The 16,577-nt window shown below is 54.4% G+C and overlaps 1 long non-coding RNA gene and 5 other non-coding genes across 6 annotated transcripts in view; 5 read left to right on the plus strand and 1 right to left on the minus strand.

Moving 5' to 3' along the window:
• The window catches only part of LOC141418921 (uncharacterized), a 518,407-nt gene that overhangs the window by 177,751 nt on the left and 324,079 nt on the right, over positions 1 to 16,577 (minus strand). The gene's annotated exons all lie outside the window — the stretch shown is intronic.
• Positions 2,335 to 2,453, plus strand: LOC141418935 (5S ribosomal RNA). Its single transcript, XR_012443612.1, has one exon. It is a non-coding gene; the product is annotated as a 5S ribosomal RNA (ribosomal RNA).
• On the plus strand, positions 5,658 to 5,776 carry LOC141418936 (5S ribosomal RNA). Its single transcript, XR_012443613.1, has one exon. It is a non-coding gene; the product is annotated as a 5S ribosomal RNA (ribosomal RNA).
• On the plus strand, positions 8,978 to 9,096 carry LOC141418937 (5S ribosomal RNA). The gene has a single exon (XR_012443614.1). It is a non-coding gene; the product is annotated as a 5S ribosomal RNA (ribosomal RNA).
• On the plus strand, positions 12,301 to 12,419 carry LOC141418938 (5S ribosomal RNA). Its single transcript, XR_012443615.1, has one exon. It is a non-coding gene; the product is annotated as a 5S ribosomal RNA (ribosomal RNA).
• On the plus strand, positions 15,624 to 15,742 carry LOC141418939 (5S ribosomal RNA). The gene has a single exon (XR_012443616.1). It is a non-coding gene; the product is annotated as a 5S ribosomal RNA (ribosomal RNA).

Consider the following 16,577-nt stretch of genomic DNA (forward strand, 5'->3'; position numbering starts at 1 on the left):
GTCCAAAACTAAAAACACCACTTTTAAGTATGCTAGGACGGGTCCGGAACAGGTAGAAATAGGGACTTCTTCCCGAGTAGTGTACAACGCCGTGGCCACTCATAGAAGTTTGTGCCTAGAGGGCTTTCATGTTCGATAGACACGCATCCATCATAACCACTTTTTTGTTTTATTTATTTATTTGTTTATTTATGTATTTACATATTTACGTATTGATTTTTGTGGTACCAGTGCTTGAATTCAGGGCGTACACCTGGCCCCGCTCCACCAGCCCTTTTCGTGTGAGGGTTTTAAAGGGTTGACTCTCCAGGGTCCCCGAAGCCCACACTGCCTAAATTACCTGTGATAGAAAGAAAGGCAGGGGCAGTGCCTGAGACCACAAGGACTTTTCCCCTTATCGCTTCCTGATTGCTTGCAAGTGCTGGCTGTCTACCACCACAAGGACACTTCTCTTTACCTCTCCCTGGCTGCGTACCCCGGAAAACCTCCTCACCCCTAGTCCCCGCCCCCCCCCCCCCCCCGGCGAGGCTTGCATCCCAGGCTGTCCAGAGTGCAGGACGCCCCTCACCACGGCAAAATAAAGCGTGCTCTCGTCTGTAGAGGTCTCGGTCTCCTTTTCCTCGAGGCATCCTCTTTTCTAACATTTGGCTTTTTCTAACAGGTCTCATGGAACGACTTGCTTGGGCGGGCCTGGAAACGTGATCCACCTGAGTAGCTAAGGTTTCAGGCGTGAGCAAGCAGCACCCAGCAAGAACCAAGGTGTTGAGAGGTCTGGCATGAGGGACTCCATTTCAACTTGGAAGGCCTTTCACCCTCATCTCTAGAAACTGTTTGTCTCTGAGCTGTTTCCTCGGAGGGTTTTTGGATTGGTCGTTTTCATCTTTCGACGTGAGGATTAGTTTTTTTTCTCTAAGTGTCTTATGTGTGTGGGGGGGTCGAGCAACAAACAGGTCAGGTGGGAGTCAGTGTCAGCTGGACCCTTTGGCCAAATTTAAACAACAAACAGGCTTGGAAGGACTCCCTTTTTAGCTAGTGGCCTCTAAACCATGACAAAGAAAACAGAATCTAAAGCTGACTTGTGTGAGGGACATGTACCTGTCTGTTACAGTCTTTTTTCATTGTTTCTTTTTTTTTTGTTTGTTTAATGGGCTTGATTGTAAATGTCCCAGGAGGATCAGAAGTGCAATTCCAAATACGTAAAAGAGCCATGGTAAAAATTCTGACGGACAACTTAGCAACTAAGAGAAGAGTATGTCAGTACCATCAGCATTTGATCACAGCGTTTCTGTAAATTTTGTAGTTTAGAGGGCCCGACAGCCTTGGAAAATGCAGATATGCTTACTATCTAGGAACGAATGACAGCATGACAGCTCTCTAGAGGTTATCCACACATATCAGTGGTTATCCTGAGAGTAAAACCTCAGAGTGCCCATTCATTGAGGGGTCAGTGTCAGTGACCCCAAATAGCCTCATCACAGGCACATGTAGGCTCCTAACTGTATTAGAATCATGTAAGACAACAGTTGTTTCACCATAGGGATGAAGCCATCTAGAAGATTTTCTATAAACCAACTCTTAATGAATTTTCATTTCGTCATGATCGTCATCTCAGTGGCCGAAACCCTGAGAAAAATTAGAAGGGAACAGAAGTAAATACTTCTGAGGACAAAGTGTAGAGTTTAGGAAGCCTGAGGGTTGACAGGATAGGATTTCTTAGGACGTTGAGTAGGGATGGGAGGAGATGTTTTTTTCTTTCCCTTGTCTCCACGATTTCGGTGGTGAAAGGGGCCTCTGAGCTGGAAATGTTCCCGATTGAGCCCCGCAGCCCCAGGCCCAGAGTGTGGAGGAGGGCGCAGCGGGTCGGCTAAGGGCGCGGCTGCCGTTTTGCAGAGGGCTGGAGGGGCAGTGGGGCTTTGTGGACGAGGAGGACCGGAAAGGTCCCCAAGACGTCCGTCGGGAGCCACGCGCCCAAGGGTCGGCTCCCGCAGGCGAGGGAGGAGGGCGGCCAGAACTGTGCACCCCCCCCACACCCCCGCCTTAGCCAAGGCAGTGACACATCCCCAGAGGAACAAGAGCCCGAGAGCACTGAGCAATGTTCCCCTGAGAAAACTCGATCCTGGTCCGGGCACCGGGACACCTCGGGAAGAAAGCCAGCGAGTGGCCACCTGGGCGAGACCGGCTGCCCCAGCAGGCGTCCGGGGCCCCTGGCCGCTTGGCCAGAGGCCGCCAGCCCCCACCCCGCAGCCCCCACCCGCAGCCGTGCCAGGGGAGCAGTGTGGAGACGCAGGCCGCGCCCACCTCACGCTCTTGGGGCTCCAGGAGGCGGCAGCTGGCGTCTACGGCCATACCACCCTGAACGCGCCCGATCTCGTCTGATCTCGGAAGCTAAGCAGGGTCGGGCCTGGTTAGTACTTGGATGGGAGACCGCCTGGGAATACCGGGTGCTGTAGGCTTTTGCTCGTCCCTTCCTCGCTGCTCCTTTTGGCCTCCGGGACCTCACCGCCCCGACCCAGCGCCACCACCACCGGCGACCCCTTCCCCGCCACCCCGCCAGACCCACGCCTCCCACCTCACAGACACGCCCCCGAATCCTCTCCTCTCCCCTCCCCACACTCTCGTGGGGCGCGCGCCCGCTCACTGGGCACCAGCCGGGTGGGTCCCAGGCCACGTTGGGGACCGCTCCCCAACTGTCCTCAGAAAGCCAGCAGGAGTAGAAAACGTTCAGGCGGACGGTGAGGGAAGTGCGAAAGCCCTGAGAAAGCGGGTCTGCAGCCCAGCGGGCCCCAGACTGGGACGCGCCACACCCTGGCTCGCCACAAGGTGGTGCACTGGGCCCAGGGCAAGACGCCAGGGGACAGGGAGGCAGGCCACCTCAGTCGGGTGCTGCTCCGTCGCTCGACCCAACACAGGTCAGCGTGTGCATGACCTCTCCGTGGGGCCCCAACTCCCACGGCGGTGCCTGCAGTCACGGGGACAGCGGGCGCAGGGCCTGAGCTCACGGTGAGGGGAGTATGCTTAGAATGCAAAATTCAAACACACCCGGGAATACATTGGCAAGGAGAAGTCCCAGAAAGAGTTGCAACCCTGACATTGAGGGCGCGTTTCCTTTTGCTTGGTCCTGTACCCTGCTTGAGTGTGAGTGGTGATGAATTGCTGCCCGTTTCGGATCGTTTGGTGGCAATGTAGTTTGTACCTTTCTCTGCAATGTGTGAAGTCTTTCTTTGTGTAATAGGCTGTATTGGCAAGTGTCTCTACCTTTCAGTGTTTATCCAAAGTCAATCCAAGGCTGTGGTCCACGAGTCTAAGAACAAACCCTGTGTTTTATGTCCAAAACTAAAAACACCACTTTTAAGTATGCTAGGACGGGTCCGGAACAGGTAGAAATAGGGACTTCTTCCCGAGTAGTGTACAACGCCGTGGCCACTCATAGAAGTTTGTGCCTAGAGGGCTTTCATGTTCGATAGACACGCATCCATCATAACCACTTTTTTGTTTTATTTATTTATTTGTTTATTTATGTATTTACATATTTACGTATTGATTTTTGTGGTACCAGTGCTTGAATTCAGGGCGTACACCTGGCCCCGCTCCACCAGCCCTTTTCGTGTGAGGGTTTTAAAGGGTTGACTCTCCAGGGTCCCCGAAGCCCACACTGCCTAAATTACCTGTGATAGAAAGAAAGGCAGGGGCAGTGCCTGAGACCACAAGGACTTTTCCCCTTATCGCTTCCTGATTGCTTGCAAGTGCTGGCTGTCTACCACCACAAGGACACTTCTCTTTACCTCTCCCTGGCTGCGTACCCCGGAAAACCTCCTCACCCCTAGTCCCCGCCCCCCCCCCCCCCGGCGAGGCTTGCATCCCAGGCTGTCCAGAGTGCAGGACGCCCCTCACCACGGCAAAATAAAGCGTGCTCTCGTCTGTAGAGGTCTCGGTCTCCTTTTCCTCGAGGCATCCTCTTTTCTAACATTTGGCTTTTTCTAACAGGTCTCATGGAACGACTTGCTTGGGCGGGCCTGGAAACGTGATCCACCTGAGTAGCTAAGGTTTCAGGCGTGAGCAAGCAGCACCCAGCAAGAACCAAGGTGTTGAGAGGTCTGGCATGAGGGACTCCATTTCAACTTGGAAGGCCTTTCACCCTCATCTCTAGAAACTGTTTGTCTCTGAGCTGTTTCCTCGGAGGGTTTTTGGATTGGTCGTTTTCATCTTTCGACGTGAGGATTAGTTTTTTTTCTCTAAGTGTCTTATGTGTGTGGGGGGGTCGAGCAACAAACAGGTCAGGTGGGAGTCAGTGTCAGCTGGACCCTTTGGCCAAATTTAAACAACAAACAGGCTTGGAAGGACTCCCTTTTTAGCTAGTGGCCTCTAAACCATGACAAAGAAAACAGAATCTAAAGCTGACTTGTGTGAGGGACATGTACCTGTCTGTTACAGTCTTTTTTCATTGTTTCTTTTTTTTTTGTTTGTTTAATGGGCTTGATTGTAAATGTCCCAGGAGGATCAGAAGTGCAATTCCAAATACGTAAAAGAGCCATGGTAAAAATTCTGACGGACAACTTAGCAACTAAGAGAAGAGTATGTCAGTACCATCAGCATTTGATCACAGCGTTTCTGTAAATTTTGTAGTTTAGAGGGCCCGACAGCCTTGGAAAATGCAGATATGCTTACTATCTAGGAACGAATGACAGCATGACAGCTCTCTAGAGGTTATCCACACATATCAGTGGTTATCCTGAGAGTAAAACCTCAGAGTGCCCATTCATTGAGGGGTCAGTGTCAGTGACCCCAAATAGCCTCATCACAGGCACATGTAGGCTCCTAACTGTATTAGAATCATGTAAGACAACAGTTGTTTCACCATAGGGATGAAGCCATCTAGAAGATTTTCTATAAACCAACTCTTAATGAATTTTCATTTCGTCATGATCGTCATCTCAGTGGCCGAAACCCTGAGAAAAATTAGAAGGGAACAGAAGTAAATACTTCTGAGGACAAAGTGTAGAGTTTAGGAAGCCTGAGGGTTGACAGGATAGGATTTCTTAGGACGTTGAGTAGGGATGGGAGGAGATGTTTTTTTCTTTCCCTTGTCTCCACGATTTCGGTGGTGAAAGGGGCCTCTGAGCTGGAAATGTTCCCGATTGAGCCCCGCAGCCCCAGGCCCAGAGTGTGGAGGAGGGCGCAGCGGGTCGGCTAAGGGCGCGGCTGCCGTTTTGCAGAGGGCTGGAGGGGCAGTGGGGCTTTGTGGACGAGGAGGACCGGAAAGGTCCCCAAGACGTCCGTCGGGAGCCACGCGCCCAAGGGTCGGCTCCCGCAGGCGAGGGAGGAGGGCGGCCAGAACTGTGCACCCCCCCCACACCCCCGCCTTAGCCAAGGCAGTGACACATCCCCAGAGGAACAAGAGCCCGAGAGCACTGAGCAATGTTCCCCTGAGAAAACTCGATCCTGGTCCGGGCACCGGGACACCTCGGGAAGAAAGCCAGCGAGTGGCCACCTGGGCGAGACCGGCTGCCCCAGCAGGCGTCCGGGGCCCCTGGCCGCTTGGCCAGAGGCCGCCAGCCCCCACCCCGCAGCCCCCACCCGCAGCCGTGCCAGGGGAGCAGTGTGGAGACGCAGGCCGCGCCCACCTCACGCTCTTGGGGCTCCAGGAGGCGGCAGCTGGCGTCTACGGCCATACCACCCTGAACGCGCCCGATCTCGTCTGATCTCGGAAGCTAAGCAGGGTCGGGCCTGGTTAGTACTTGGATGGGAGACCGCCTGGGAATACCGGGTGCTGTAGGCTTTTGCTCGTCCCTCCCTCGCTGCTCCTTTTGGCCTCCGGGACCTCACCGCCCCGACCCAGCGCCACCACCACCGGCGACCCCTTCCCCGCCACCCCGCCAGACCCACGCCTCCCACCTCACAGACACGCCCCCGAATCCTCTCCTCTCCCCTCCCCACACTCTCGTGGGGCGCGCGCCCGCTCACTGGGCACCAGCCGGGTGGGTCCCAGGCCACGTTGGGGACCGCTCCCCAACTGTCCTCAGAAAGCCAGCAGGAGTAGAAAACGTTCAGGCGGACGGTGAGGGAAGTGCGAAAGCCCTGAGAAAGCGGGTCTGCAGCCCAGCGGGCCCCAGACTGGGACGCGCCACACCCTGGCTCGCCACAAGGTGGTGCACTGGGCCCAGGGCAAGACGCCAGGGGACAGGGAGGCAGGCCACCTCAGTTGGGTGCTGCTCCGTCGCTCGACCCAACACAGGTCAGCGTGTGCATGACCTCTCCGTGGGGCCCCAACTCCCACGGCGGTGCCTGCAGTCACGGGGACAGCGGGCGCAGGGCCTGAGCTCACGGTGAGGGGAGTATGCTTAGAATGCAAAATTCAAACACACCCGGGAATACATTGGCAAGGAGAAGTCCCAGAAAGAGTTGCAACCCTGACATTGAGGGCGCGTTTCCTTTTGCTTGGTCCTGTACCCTGCTTGAGTGTGAGTGGTGATGAATTGCTGCCCGTTTCGGATCGTTTGGTGGCAATGTAGTTTGTACCTTTCTCTGCAATGTGTGAAGTCTTTCTTTGTGTAATAGGCTGTATTGGCAAGTGTCTCTACCTTTCAGTGTTTATCCAAAGTCAATCCAAGGCTGTGGTCCACGAGTCTAAGAACAAACCCTGTGTTTTATGTCCAAAACTAAAAACACCACTTTTAAGTATGCTAGGACGGGTCCGGAACAGGTAGAAATAGGGACTTCTTCCCGAGTAGTGTACAACGCCGTGGCCACTCATAGAAGTTTGTGCCTAGAGGGCTTTCATGTTCGATAGACACGCATCCATCATAACCACTTTTTTGTTTTATTTATTTATTTGTTTATTTATGTATTTACATATTTACGTATTGATTTTTGTGGTACCAGTGCTTGAATTCAGGGCGTACACCTGGCCCCGCTCCACCAGCCCTTTTCGTGTGAGGGTTTTAAAGGGTTGACTCTCCAGGGTCCCCGAAGCCCACACTGCCTAAATTACCTGTGATAGAAAGAAAGGCAGGGGCAGTGCCTGAGACCACAAGGACTTTTCCCCTTATCGCTTCCTGATTGCTTGCAAGTGCTGGCTGTCTACCACCACAAGGACACTTCTCTTTACCTCTCCCTGGCTGCGTACCCCGGAAAACCTCCTCACCCCTAGTCCCCGCCCCCCCCCCCGGCGAGGCTTGCATCCCAGGCTGTCCAGAGTGCAGGACGCCCCTCACCACGGCAAAATAAAGCGTGCTCTCGTCTGTAGAGGTCTCGGTCTCCTTTTCCTCGAGGCATCCTCTTTTCTAACATTTGGCTTTTTCTAACAGGTCTCATGGAACGACTTGCTTGGGCGGGCCTGGAAACGTGATCCACCTGAGTAGCTAAGGTTTCAGGCGTGAGCAAGCAGCACCCAGCAAGAACCAAGGTGTTGAGAGGTCTGGCATGAGGGACTCCATTTCAACTTGGAAGGCCTTTCACCCTCATCTCTAGAAACTGTTTGTCTCTGAGCTGTTTCCTCGGAGGGTTTTTGGATTGGTCGTTTTCATCTTTCGACGTGAGGATTAGTTTTTTTTCTCTAAGTGTCTTATGTGTGTGGGGGGGTCGAGCAACAAACAGGTCAGGTGGGAGTCAGTGTCAGCTGGACCCTTTGGCCAAATTTAAACAACAAACAGGCTTGGAAGGACTCCCTTTTTAGCTAGTGGCCTCTAAACCATGACAAAGAAAACAGAATCTAAAGCTGACTTGTGTGAGGGACATGTACCTGTCTGTTACAGTCTTTTTTCATTGTTTCTTTTTTTTTTGTTTGTTTAATGGGCTTGATTGTAAATGTCCCAGGAGGATCAGAAGTGCAATTCCAAATACGTAAAAGAGCCATGGTAAAAATTCTGACGGACAACTTAGCAACTAAGAGAAGAGTATGTCAGTACCATCAGCATTTGATCACAGCGTTTCTGTAAATTTTGTAGTTTAGAGGGCCCGACAGCCTTGGAAAATGCAGATATGCTTACTATCTAGGAACGAATGACAGCATGACAGCTCTCTAGAGGTTATCCACACATATCAGTGGTTATCCTGAGAGTAAAACCTCAGAGTGCCCATTCATGGAGGGGTCAGTGTCAGTGACCCCAAATAGCCTCATCACAGGCACATGTAGGCTCCTAACTGTATTAGAATCATGTAAGACAACAGTTGTTTCACCATAGGGATGAAGCCATCTAGAAGATTTTCTATAAACCAACTCTTAATGAATTTTCATTTCGTCATGATCGTCATCTCAGTGGCCGAAACCCTGAGAAAAATTAGAAGGGAACAGAAGTAAATACTTCTGAGGACAAAGTGTAGAGTTTAGGAAGCCTGAGGGTTGACAGGATAGGATTTCTTAGGACGTTGAGTAGGGATGGGAGGAGATGTTTTTTTCTTTCCCTTGTCTCCACGATTTCGGTGGTGAAAGGGGCCTCTGAGCTGGAAATGTTCCCGATTGAGCCCCGCAGCCCCAGGCCCAGAGTGTGGAGGAGGGCGCAGCGGGTCGGCTAAGGGCGCAGCTGCCGTTTTGCAGAGGGCTGGAGGGGCAGTGGGGCTTTGTGGACGAGGAGGACCGGAAAGGTCCCCAAGACGTCCGTCGGGAGCCACGCGCCCAAGGGTCGGCTCCCGCAGGCGAGGGAGGAGGGCGGCCAGAACTGTGCACCCCCCCCACACCCCCGCCTTAGCCAAGGCAGTGACACATCCCCAGAGGAACAAGAGCCCGAGAGCACTGAGCAATGTTCCCCTGAGAAAACTCGATCCTGGTCCGGGCACCGGGACACCTTGGGAAGAAAGCCAGCGAGTGGCCACCTGGGCGAGACCGGCTGCCCCAGCAGGCGTCCGGGGCCCCTGGCCGCTTGGCCAGAGGCCGCCAGCCCCCACCCCGCAGCCCCCACCCGCAGCCGTGCCAGGGGAGCAGTGTGGAGACGCAGGCCGCGCCCACCTCACGCTCTTGGGGCTCCAGGAGGCGGCAGCTGGCGTCTACGGCCATACCACCCTGAACGCGCCCGATCTCGTCTGATCTCGGAAGCTAAGCAGGGTCGGGCCTGGTTAGTACTTGGATGGGAGACCGCCTGGGAATACCGGGTGCTGTAGGCTTTTGCTCATCCCTTCCTCGCTGCTCCTTTTGGCCTCCGGGACCTCACCGCCCCGACCCAGCGCCACCACCACCGGCGACCCCTTCCCCGCCACCCCGCCAGACCCACGCCTCCCACCTCACAGACACGCCCCCGAATCCTCTCTCCCCTCCCCACACTCTCGTGGGGCGCGCGCCCGCTCACTGGGCACCAGCCGGGTGGGTCCCAGGCCACGTTGGGGACCGCTCCCCAAATGTCCTCAGAAAGCCAGCAGGAGTAGAAAACGTTCAGGCGGACGGTGAGGGAAGTGCGAAAGCCCTGAGAAAGCGGGTCTGCAGCCCAGCGGGCCCCAGACTGGGACGCGCCACACCCTGGCTCGCCACAAGGTGGTGCACTGGGCCCAGGGCAAGACGCCAGGGGACAGGGAGGCAGGCCACCTCAGTCGGGTGCTGCTCCGTCGCTCGACCCAACACAGGTCAGCGTGTGCATGACCTCTCCGTGGGGCCCCAACTCCCACGGCGGTGCCTGCAGTCACGGGGACAGCGGGCGCAGGGCCTGAGCTCACGGTGAGGGGAGTATGCTTAGAATGCAAAATTCAAACACACCCGGGAATACATTGGCAAGGAGAAGTCCCAGAAAGAGTTGCAACCCTGACATTGAGGGCGCGTTTCCTTTTGCTTGGTCCTGTACCCTGCTTGAGTGTGAGTGGTGATGAATTGCTGCCCGTTTCGGATCGTTTGGTGGCAATGTAGTTTGTACCTTTCTCTGCAATGTGTGAAGTCTTTCTTTGTGTAATAGGCTGTATTGGCAAGTGTCTCTACCTTTCAGTGTTTATCCAAAGTCAATCCAAGGCTGTGGTCCACGAGTCTAAGAACAAACCCTGTGTTTTATGTCCAAAACTAAAAACACCACTTTTAAGTATGCTAGGACGGGTCCGGAACAGGTAGAAATAGGGACTTCTTCCCGAGTAGTGTACAACGCCGTGGCCACTCATAGAAGTTTGTGCCTAGAGGGCTTTCATGTTCGATAGACACGCATCCATCATAACCACTTTTTTGTTTTATTTATTTATTTGTTTATTTATGTATTTACATATTTACGTATTGATTTTTGTGGTACCAGTGCTTGAATTCAGGGCGTACACCTGGCCCCGCTCCACCAGCCCTTTTCGTGTGAGGGTTTTAAAGGGTTGACTCTCCAGGGTCCCCGAAGCCCACACTGCCTAAATTACCTGTGATAGAAAGAAAGGCAGGGGCAGTGCCTGAGACCACAAGGACTTTTCCCCTTATCGCTTCCTGATTGCTTGCAAGTGCTGGCTGTCTACCACCACAAGGACACTTCTCTTTACCTCTCCCTGGCTGCGTACCCCGGAAAACCTCCTCACCCCTAGTCCCCGCCCCCCCCCCCCCCCCCGGCGAGGCTTGCATCCCAGGCTGTCCAGAGTGCAGGACGCCCCTCACCACGGCAAAATAAAGCGTGCTCTCGTCTGTAGAGGTCTCGGTCTCCTTTTCCTCGAGGCATCCTCTTTTCTAACATTTGGCTTTTTCTAACAGGTCTCATGGAACGACTTGCTTGGGCGGGCCTGGAAACGTGATCCACCTGAGTAGCTAAGGTTTCAGGCGTGAGCAAGCAGCACCCAGCAAGAACCAAGGTGTTGAGAGGTCTGGCATGAGGGACTCCATTTCAACTTGGAAGGCCTTTCACCCTCATCTCTAGAAACTGTTTGTCTCTGAGCTGTTTCCTCGGAGGGTTTTTGGATTGGTCGTTTTCATCTTTCGACGTGAGGATTAGTTTTTTTTCTCTAAGTGTCTTATGTGTGTGGGGGGGTCGAGCAACAAACAGGTCAGGTGGGAGTCAGTGTCAGCTGGACCCTTTGGCCAAATTTAAACAACAAACAGGCTTGGAAGGACTCCCTTTTTAGCTAGTGGCCTCTAAACCATGACAAAGAAAACAGAATCTAAAGCTGACTTGTGTGAGGGACATGTACCTGTCTGTTACAGTCTTTTTTCATTGTTTCTTTTTTTTTTGTTTGTTTAATGGGCTTGATTGTAAATGTCCCAGGAGGATCAGAAGTGCAATTCCAAATACGTAAAAGAGCCATGGTAAAAATTCTGACGGACAACTTAGCAACTAAGAGAAGAGTATGTCAGTACCATCAGCATTTGATCACAGCGTTTCTGTAAATTTTGTAGTTTAGAGGGCCCGACAGCCTTGGAAAATGCAGATATGCTTACTATCTAGGAACGAATGACAGCATGACAGCTCTCTAGAGGTTATCCACACATATCAGTGGTTATCCTGAGAGTAAAACCTCAGAGTGCCCATTCATTGAGGGGTCAGTGTCAGTGACCCCAAATAGCCTCATCACAGGCACATGTAGGCTCCTAACTGTATTAGAATCATGTAAGACAACAGTTGTTTCACCATAGGGATGAAGCCATCTAGAAGATTTTCTATAAACCAACTCTTAATGAATTTTCATTTCGTCATGATCGTCATCTCAGTGGCCGAAACCCTGAGAAAAATTAGAAGGGAACAGAAGTAAATACTTCTGAGGACAAAGTGTAGAGTTTAGGAAGCCTGAGGGTTGACAGGATAGGATTTCTTAGGACGTTGAGTAGGGATGGGAGGAGATGTTTTTTTCTTTCCCTTGTCTCCACGATTTCGGTGGTGAAAGGGGCCTCTGAGCTGGAAATGTTCCCGATTGAGCCCCGCAGCCCCAGGCCCAGAGTGTGGAGGAGGGCGCAGCGGGTCGGCTAAGGGCGCGGCTGCCGTTTTGCAGAGGGCTGGAGGGGCAGTGGGGCTTTGTGGACGAGGAGGACCGGAAAGGTCCCCAAGACGTCCGTCGGGAGCCACGCGCCCAAGGGTCGGCTCCCGCAGGCGAGGGAGGAGGGCGGCCAGAACTGTGCACCCCCCCCACACCCCCGCCTTAGCCAAGGCAGTGACACATCCCCAGAGGAACAAGAGCCCGAGAGCACTGAGCAATGTTCCCCTGAGAAAACTCGATCCTGGTCCGGGCACCGGGACACCTCGGGAAGAAAGCCAGCGAGTGGCCACCTGGGCGAGACCGGCTGCCCCAGCAGGCGTCCGGGGCCCCTGGCCGCTTGGCCAGAGGCCGCCAGCCCCCACCCCGCAGCCCCCACCCGCAGCCGTGCCAGGGGAGCAGTGTGGAGACGCAGGCCGCGCCCACCTCACGCTCTTGGGGCTCCAGGAGGCGGCAGCTGGCGTCTACGGCCATACCACCCTGAACGCGCCCGATCTCGTCTGATCTCGGAAGCTAAGCAGGGTCGGGCCTGGTTAGTACTTGGATGGGAGACCGCCTGGGAATACCGGGTGCTGTAGGCTTTTGCTCGTCCCTTCCTCGCTGCTCCTTTTGGCCTCCGGGACCTCACCGCCCCGACCCAGCGCCACCACCACCGGCGACCCCTTCCCCGCCACCCCGCCAGACCCACGCCTCCCACCTCACAGACACGCCCCCGAATCCTCTCCTCTCCCCTCCCCACACTCTCGTGGGGCGCGCGCCCGCTCACTGGGCACCAGCCGGGTGGGTCCCAGGCCACGTTGGGGACCGCTCCCCAACTGTCCTCAGAAAGCCAGCAGGAGTAGAAAACGTTCAGGCGGACGGTGAGGGAAGTGCGAAAGCCCTGAGAAAGCGGGTCTGCAGCCCAGCGGGCCCCAGACTGGGACGCGCCACACCCTGGCTCGCCACAAGGTGGTGCACTGGGCCCAGGGCAAGACGCCAGGGGACAGGGAGGCAGGCCACCTCAGTCGGGTGCTGCTCCGTCGCTCGACCCAACACAGGTCAGCGTGTGCATGACCTCTCCGTGGGGCCCCAACTCCCACGGCGGTGCCTGCAGTCACGGGGACAGCGGGCGCAGGGCCTGAGCTCACGGTGAGGGGAGTATGCTTAGAATGCAAAATTCAAACACACCCGGGAATACATTGGCAAGGAGAAGTCCCAGAAAGAGTTGCAACCCTGACATTGAGGGCGCGTTTCCTTTTGCTTGGTCCTGTACCCTGCTTGAGTGTGAGTGGTGATGAATTGCTGCCCGTTTCGGATCGTTTGGTGGCAATGTAGTTTGTACCTTTCTCTGCAATGTGTGAAGTCTTTCTTTGTGTAATAGGCTGTATTGGCAAGTGTCTCTACCTTTCAGTGTTTATCCAAAGTCAATCCAAGGCTGTGGTCCACGAGTCTAAGAACAAACCCTGTGTTTTATGTCCAAAACTAAAAACACCACTTTTAAGTATGCTAGGACGGGTCCGGAACAGGTAGAAATAGGGACTTCTTCCCGAGTAGTGTACAACGCCGTGGCCACTCATAGAAGTTTGTGCCTAGAGGGCTTTCATGTTCGATAGACACGCATCCATCATAACCACTTTTTGGTTTTATTTATTTATTTGTTTATTTATGTATTTACATATTTACGTATTGATTTTTGTGGTACCAGTGCTTGAATTCAGGGCGTACACCTGGCCCCGCTCCACCAGCCCTTTTCGTGTGAGGGTTTTAAAGGGTTGACTCTCCAGGGTCCCCGAAGCCCACACTGCCTAAATTACCTGTGATAGAAAGAAAGGCAGGGGCAGTGCCTGAGACCACAAGGACTTTTCCCCTTATCGCTTCCTGATTGCTTGCAAGTGCTGGCTGTCTACCACCACAAGGACACTTCTCTTTACCTCTCCCTGGCTGCGTACCCCGGAAAACCTCCTCACCCCTAGTCCCCGCCCCCCCCCCCCCGGCGAGGCTTGCATCCCAGGCTGTCCAGAGTGCAGGACGCCCCTCACCACGGCAAAATAAAGCGTGCTCTCGTCTGTAGAGGTCTCGGTCTCCTTTTCCTCGAGGCATCCTCTTTTCTAACATTTGGCTTTTTCTAACAGGTCTCATGGAACGACTTGCTTGGGCGGGCCTGGAAACGTGATCCACCTGAGTAGCTAAGGTTTCAGGCGTGAGCAAGCAGCACCCAGCAAGAACCAAGGTGTTGAGAGGTCTGGCATGAGGGACTCCATTTCAACTTGGAAGGCCTTTCACCCTCATCTCTAGAAACTGTTTGTCTCTGAGCTGTTTCCTCAGAGGGTTTTTGGATTGGTCGTTTTCATCTTTCGACGTGAGGATTAGTTTTTTTTCTCTAAGTGTCTTATGTGTGTGGGGGGGTCGAGCAACAAACAGGTCAGGTGGGAGTCAGTGTCAGCTGGACCCTTTGGCCAAATTTAAACAACAAACAGGCTTGGAAGGACTCCCTTTTTAGCTAGTGGCCTCTAAACCATGACAAAGAAAACAGAATCTAAAGCTGACTTGTGTGAGGGACATGTACCTGTCTGTTACAGTCTTTTTTCATTGTTTCTTTTTTTTTTTGTTTGTTTAATGGGCTTGATTGTAAATGTCCCAGGAGGATCAGAAGTGCAATTCCAAATACGTAAAAGAGCCATGGTAAAAATTCTGACGGACAACTTAGCAACTAAGAGAAGAGTATGTCAGTACCATCAGCATTTGATCACAGCGTTTCTGTAAATTTTGTAGTTTAGAGGGCCCGACAGCCTTGGAAAATGCAGATATGCTTACTATCTAGGAACGAATGACAGCATGACAGCTCTCTAGAGGTTATCCACACATATCAGTGGTTATCCTGAGAGTAAAACCTCAGAGTGCCCATTCATTGAGGGGTCAGTGTCAGTGACCCCAAATAGCCTCATCACAGGCACATGTAGGCTCCTAACTGTATTAGAATCATGTAAGACAACAGTTGTTTCACCATAGGGATGAAGCCATCTAGAAGATTTTCTATAAACCAACTCTTAATGAATTTTCATTTCGTCATGATCGTCATCTCAGTGGCCGAAACCCTGAGAAAAATTAGAAGGGAACAGAAGTAAATACTTCTGAGGACAAAGTGTAGAGTTTAGGAAGCCTGAGGGTTGACAGGATAGGATTTCTTAGGACGTTGAGTAGGGATGGGAGGAGATGTTTTTTTCTTTCCCTTGTCTCCACGATTTCGGTGGTGAAAGGGGCCTCTGAGCTGGAAATGTTCCCGATTGAGCCCCGCAGCCCCAGGCCCAGAGTGTGGAGGAGGGCGCAGCGGGTCGGCTAAGGGCGCAGCTGCCGTTTTGCAGAGGGCTGGAGGGGCAGTGGGGCTTTGTGGACGAGGAGGACCGGAAAGGTCCCCAAGACGTCCGTCGGGAGCCACGCGCCCAAGGGTCGGCTCCCGCAGGCGAGGGAGGAGGGCGGCCAGAACTGTGCACCCCCCCCACACCCCCGCCTTAGCCAAGGCAGTGACACATCCCCAGAGGAACAAGAGCCCGAGAGCACTGAGCAATGTTCCCCTGAGAAAACTCGATCCTGGTCCGGGCACCGGGACACCTCGGGAAGAAAGCCAGCGAGTGGCCACCTGGGCGAGACCGGCTGCCCCAGCAGGCGTCCGGGGCCCCTGGCCGCTTGGCCAGAGGCCGCCAGCCCCCACCCCGCAGCCCCCACCCGCAGCCGTGCCAGGGGAGCAGTGTGGAGACGCAGGCCGCGCCCACCTCACGCTCTTGGGGCTCCAGGAGGCGGCAGCTGGCGTCTACGGCCATACCACCCTGAACGCGCCCGATCTCGTCTGATCTCGGAAGCTAAGCAGGGTCGGGCCTGGTTAGTACTTGGATGGGAGACCGCCTGGGAATACCGGGTGCTGTAGGCTTTTGCTCATCCCTTCCTCGCTGCTCCTTTTGGCCTCCGGGACCTCACCGCCCCGACCCAGCGCCACCACCACCGGCGACCCCTTCCCCGCCACCCCGCCAGACCCACGCCTCCCACCTCACAGACACGCCCCCGAATCCTCTCTCCCCTCCCCACACTCTCGTGGGGCGCGCGCCCGCTCACTGGGCACCAGCCGGGTGGGTCCCAGGCCACGTTGGGGACCGCTCCCCAACTGTCCTCAGAAAGCCAGCAGGAGTAGAAAACGTTCAGGCGGACGGTGAGGGAAGTGCGAAAGCCCTGAGAAAGCGGGTCTGCAGCCCAGCGGGCCCCAGACTGGGACGCGCCACACCCTGGCTCGCCACAAGGTGGTGCACTGGGCCCAGGGCAAGACGCCAGGGGACAGGGAGGCAGGCCACCTCAGTCGGGTGCTGCTCCGTCGCTCGACCCAACACAGGTCAGCGTGTGCATGACCTCTCCGTGGGGCCCCAACTCCCACGGCGGTGCCTGCAGTCACGGGGACAGCGGGCGCAGGGCCTGAGCTCACGGTGAGGGGAGTATGCTTAGAATGCAAAATTCAAACACACCCGGGAATACATTGGCAAGGAGAAGTCCCAGAAAGAGTTGCAACCCTGACATTGAGGGCGCGTTTCCTTTTGCTTGGTCCTGTACCCTGCTTGAGTGTGAGTGGTGATGAATTGCTGCCCGTTTCGGATCGTTTGGTGGCAATGTAGTTTGTACCTTTCTCTGCAATGTGTGAAGTCTTTCTTTGTGTAATAGGCTGTATTGGCAAGTGTCTCTACCTTTCAGTGTTTATCCAAAGTCAATCCAAGGCTGTG

This window comes from Castor canadensis, chromosome 18 (assembly GCF_047511655.1).
Source record: "Castor canadensis chromosome 18, mCasCan1.hap1v2, whole genome shotgun sequence".
Classification (NCBI taxonomy): domain Eukaryota; kingdom Metazoa; phylum Chordata; class Mammalia; order Rodentia; family Castoridae; genus Castor; species Castor canadensis.